The sequence below is a fragment of the Leptonychotes weddellii genome, chromosome 2 (assembly GCF_054177405.1).
Source record: "Leptonychotes weddellii isolate Sample4059 chromosome 2, ASM5417740v2, whole genome shotgun sequence".
NCBI classification, from domain to species: Eukaryota; Metazoa; Chordata; class Mammalia; order Carnivora; family Phocidae; genus Leptonychotes; species Leptonychotes weddellii.
Genome location: NC_138370.1, coordinates 175,540,761 through 175,546,305, shown reverse-complemented (window position 1 = coordinate 175,546,305; position 5,545 = coordinate 175,540,761).

The window sequence follows — 5,545 nt, the reverse complement described above, 5'->3', positions numbered from 1 at the left end:
CCCCTCCCTCATCCTGTGCATGGCAGCAGTACCTCTCCTCATGGTCTCAAGGTGGCTGCTGTAGCTCCAAGCATCACATCCTCACAGGGTAGCATCCAACCTGGGAAGGGATTCGGGGTGGGGGGGTGCTATGCACGGGCAAAGGGCTCCCTCCTCACGTGATTCTCCCTTTGACTAGGGAGAACCCTTTCCCCAAGGTCCCCCAAAGACTTCAAATCTGATTTGTTGGCTAGAACTGGGTCTCAGGCCCACCCACGCAGGCACAGAGGACCAGAAAGGAGGGCGGTGACTCATTGAGACCAGTCACGTCTGTCCCTGGGTGGGCATGTTGCCAGGTGAACCAAAGCAGGGTCTGTTCGCACAGCTTCTCACCAGAGGCCCCAGTGTGAGGGTTCTTGCCACCTTGGCACTTGTTGGATGTGCCTCAGTTTGCCTGGGAAAATCCATGAAATGATCATGTAATTATACTCTCCTTCATGGATGCTCCAGTCCTGAGCTTCGATGCCTGGAGGTCTGGGTGCAAATCCCACCCCCGCCACTCCATTGTGAATGTGGGTCTTAGACACATTTCCTAACCACAGGGTTCATGCAACAGTGATTTCTTGGGCACCTACTGCGTGCAAGCAGCGTTCTGGGTGCTTGAGATGCATCCGTGAACAAAATGGATATGCTTGTCCTCGTGGAGATCGTGTTCTAGTGTGGGGGACAGACCATAAACACTGGATAGGATACATACATTTTATTTAGGTGCCGTACAGGAAAGGTGGAAGAGGGGCTCAGGAAAGGCAGGCATGGGAGTTCGGGAGGAGTTGTTATTTTCAATTGGGTAATCAGGATGGGCCTCACGGAGGAGATGACCTGAGTGAAGACTTGAGAGATATTTGGGAAGAGCCTTGCAGCCTGAGCAAGCATCTGGGACAAAGACAGGAAAGCAGGGTGTGTGCCTGGTGGACCCGGGGACAGGCCGGAGCAGAATGAGCGATGGGGACGGGTTCCTTGTGAGGCCCTTGGCTCTGGCGTCCAGGGACGACGGACAGAGGAGGGCTCTGCAGTGCTGTGCAGGGGCGCAGCTGGTGTGCGGCGAAGGGCTCCGGGGCCAGAGCCCATGGTGTCCGCCCTGGGAGGATGTGCGATTCTGGCTGGGACTTGAAATCCGGCCGGCTCTATTCTCATGCTGCAAAATAAGATAGAAATGTGTCAAACACCCAGCACATAGTAGGTCCTCAAGATAAAATGAAAGTGTTGCCGTTTTTACAAACAACGTGAAATTTGCCTCGAAAAACCTCTTGACCGTGTATGTGCGGCCAAGTCCTGCGCCTTTAAAACAGGGTTTTTTGACTGTGGTCTTCTGTACCCCGCTGGTAATGCCCTGGAAACATGGCCCCAGTCTGAAATGCTGAGCACGGGAGGCCATATCCACCTGTGACCCCTAGAAAGCAGGCGTTCCTGATCCGGGAAGCCATGGGACTGAGCAGAACCACGATTGTGGAGCGAGCCAGGCAGGGAGGGAAGGGGGTGTGATGGGGAGGTAAGCCCCCCAGCTCTCCCGGTAGCTTGGTGGCAGCTACGGGGTGTACGGCAAGGACACATCCATCTGGGACTATAAATAGCCACCGGAGAGCCACTCTGGGCACCTGGGGGTGACAAGGGAACAGTGCAAAATGCCTGCATTCTCTCCTTTGGGGCATTCCCGGGGCATTCATGAGAAACCGACCAAGGGCTTCTAGAACCAAAGGAAAGCTTCAGACACGTGGGCCTCGTCTGCCTGCCCAGCGCCCGTGTCCTTCTGCACAGCCTGACCCACGCAGGGTGCTCCAGGATCTGCGGCACGTGGCAGGAAGACACTCTGGCAACAGGGGGCTGTTGGTACAGAAGGAGGGTCCCAGGGGACAAGAATCGGGTGAGTGCTGGCTGGCCGTGGCCATGAGCCCCGGGCCGGCTGGCTCCGATCAGGCCATGGGGGTCGCCTGCAGTGGTTTCCTTGTGTTCTGATGTTAGCTGCTCCGTTCTTGGCCCCCCAGCACAGAGAGCCGTAGGAGAGAGTAGGTCACATCCCTCCGGGGCCACCCGAGGGGACCCCTGTCAGGTTCGGTATGCAGCCTCCCCATCCTGTGCTCTGTGAGTCTCTTTAACTGGAAGTCATGTTGTATCCCTACTTCTGTGTCCTGACTAATTCACCGCCCACGAGCCCATCCTGTAAGGGCTTCAACCTCAAGTCCCTCACGTGCGAGGCCCACGGTGAACTTGGCCGTCCCTCTGCTGTTGGACGCCGACATCCATTCCAGCCTGGCGCTAAGCCACGTGGTCGCCCGCACCTGATCTCACTGACTTCTGAAGACAACCATGCAAGATATGGGTGTGCTTGACCCAGTTTAGAGACGAGGACTCGGAGGTCCAGAGAGGTGACGTGGCTTGCCCAAGGCCACACAGTGGGGAAGCAGTGGAGCGAGGGTTCAAAGCCAGGTGCCCGACTCTGAACCCAGCCTGAGTGTACCAGGGTGTGTAATGCTGCCGCAGAACTTCTGTGGGTGTTCCTGGTCCTTTCCTGGGGATAAAGTCCCGGAAAGGAGATCGATGGGTCAAAGGGTAGGAGCGGTTTTCACGTTCTTTAGAGTCAGCGCCAAACGGTATTCCAGAAAGCGTCTCCCCACCGCTGCCCGCGCTCCTGAGCGTTTCTCGTGAATGACCACAGGGAAGGGGGGACCGACCCTCAGGGTCACCCACAGCTGCTCCACTCCCCGTATCAGTGTTGGGTAACTCGACAGGCAAGAGAGAATGTCATGATTGTCCTGATTATCTGCAGCTTTCATTCTGAGTGGGCGGAGGTCCGGAGCTGCAGTCCTGACGTGCTTGGGGGAGCTGCCGGCCGGCCAGGAGCTGGGGTGACCAGCAGGGACAGGCGTGGCTGGAAAGGGCTTCATGGGCTCCCCGGGGCCTGCGATGCTGACTCACGTGGTCTCAGCGGGGCACTACGTGCGTCAGCACATTCTTCTCCTGGATCCAGGATGTGCTAGCAGATCCTTGCAAAGATCAGGGAGACAGCCAGACGCCAGAGTGCAGGTACCCTTGGGTCATCCTGGCGCTCCACGACAAGGCCCCGGGTAGGCTGTTCTCCCCAAGTCGGGGTACGCCTGCTGGGCGTGCAGTGCACCGTGGTGCAAGACGACACCGAGGGTTTGCACTCTCCTGCTGGGAGTGGAGGGTTCAGGCCTGGCCACGGCCTCGGCCTCCAGGGATGAGTGATGTCAGGGCAGCTGCAGCCTTGCTGGGGCCCCGCGTAACTCGGGGCTCAGACAATGCTTCTCTGTGCTGCTGTTTTTACCTTGGAAGTGGGCTGTGTTCCAGATGAGGCCGCAGAGGCCCAGAGAGGTTCAGGAGCTTGCCCGGGGCACACAGCCAAGTGCACAGATGAAGCCGGGATCCAGCGCCAGGCCGCTCCAGCCTCTGGGCTCTCAGCTGCCCAGCTTCGGTCTCACTTTGTCTGCAGAAGCTAACGTCTCCTCGGAGCACCGCTCCAGTGTCCGTAACTGGTGTGCAGCGCGTGCCACCATGTGGCCCTGGCGAGGGGACGGGGACCCTGGAGCGGCCCACGCTCTCACCTTGTGTGGGGATGGGGCTGAGCGGGGGGGGCATCCCTCCCCGCAGGGCCGCCTGGACCCTCAGGGGGCAGGTGAGTAGTGAGGCATGAGCTGAGGGGGCCCCCGCTGACCAGGCCAAGCAGACCGGGCCCTGGGGGACCCCGACTCCCTGGAGATTCGATCTCCAGACTCCAGACTTCCACAGATGCTCTCCTGAAACTTGACCCGCCTGAAAAGGCGCCTGGGGGTGGGGAAGGCTGCCAGGCTTCCCTCGCTTCCCGGACTCCCAGGGCACCAAGCCAAGGAGGGGTTGCACGGTCGGGGCTCGCGTGACCAGGCACTGGGGACTCCTCTCGGTCACCAGCGCCCCTGGCACCAAGCACTGACGCAGGAAGGTTTTCCTTTATGTATCCAAACTGATTTACCAACATTTATCATGTATGTGTTATTTTGATAGCTTTCTACTAATCTTTGTAAAAAAGAGACCCCAATCCAGAAATAACTTATTAAATGTTTAGAGCCTTGTGACCGCAAGAAATTCTGAATAAATCAATGTCCACGTTGACTCTGGAATTTTTTGTTGCAGAGAGCACAATGGGGCACTTCTAGTCTTTTTTTTTTTTATTAGTTATTTTTTTATTAGTTTTGAGGTAGAGGTCAGTGACTCATCAGTTGCATATAACACCCAGTGCTCATCACATCACGTGCCCTCCTTCATGCCCATCACCCAGTTACCCCATCCCCCCAGCCACCTGCCCTCCAGCAACCCTCAGTTTGTTTCCTAGATTTCAGCGTCTCTTATGGTTTGTCTCCCTCTCTGATTACGTCTTATTTTATTTTTCCTTCCCTTCCCCTATGATCCTCTGTTTTGTTTCTTAAATTACACCTATGAGTGAGATCATATGGTATTTGTCTTTATCTGATTGACTTATTTCGCTTAGCATAATACCCTCTTCCATCCACATCGTTGCAAATGGTACGATGTCATTCTTTCTTATGGCTGAGTAGTATTCCATCGTAGATATGAACCACATCTTCTTTATCCACTCATCTGTGGATGTCCATCTGGGCTCTTTCCACAATTTGGCTGTTGTGGACATTGCTGCTATGAACATCGGGGTGCGTTACATTTGCATACGGTGCTTTGGGGAAGTAGAGTGGACATAGACTTTCCAGGCAGAAAAGGGACAAGGTGAAGTTTCTGCTTACTGTGAGTTGGCTATGGGTTTTGCAAGTAGATGTTGGTGGTCTTGCTTTGGCATCTACCTTCCACTGCATGTGCTCAAAAGGATGACGTGAGTTAAATTTCAAGATGCCAATACTTAGAATTCACCAGAAACAGCATCCTTTGCAATCAGTTGATGTGTTGATGAAACATTTTCAGTGTTGATTCAAAAACACGGTGAAGAAAGAAGGAAGGAAGGCAGGCAGGCAGGAAGGACATGGTTTTCAAGACTCTGCTTGGGGGCTGGGACCCACGAGGACCCAGGACTGACCCGGCCAGCAGGGCCGGGGCTGTAGGGTGTCCTCCTCGCCTCTCAAGGGGAGCGGCTGGGCACGCCGGGGTGGGGGGGGGCATAGGCGGCTCCCTCCAAAACCATGCGTGGCTTCCACGTGCCCCTGGGCTGGAGGGGGAGTGTGTGGGGTGGACGCATGGGTGTCCCGGACTCAGACTGGCGGGCTGTCCCGAGAAACCCGCCCCATTCCCCACCTGGCAAAGTGTGCAAAAAGGATTCGCGTTTGAGTGCTCACTGTCTCTCTCCCTCCTGTGGGAGGTCTGGCCTTGTCCGCACTGTGGGAGACAGACATCGGGGCATGGAAATGGGCAGGAGTCAGGGAGGGGGGTGGGGGGGTTCACTGTGGCCTGGGGGCAACCACGGGACGCATCTGTCCTCCGCCGCACGGGATCTTCCCGCCCAGAACAGAGCACCTTGCCGGTGTGTTGTATCCCATGCTGGGAACAGCCC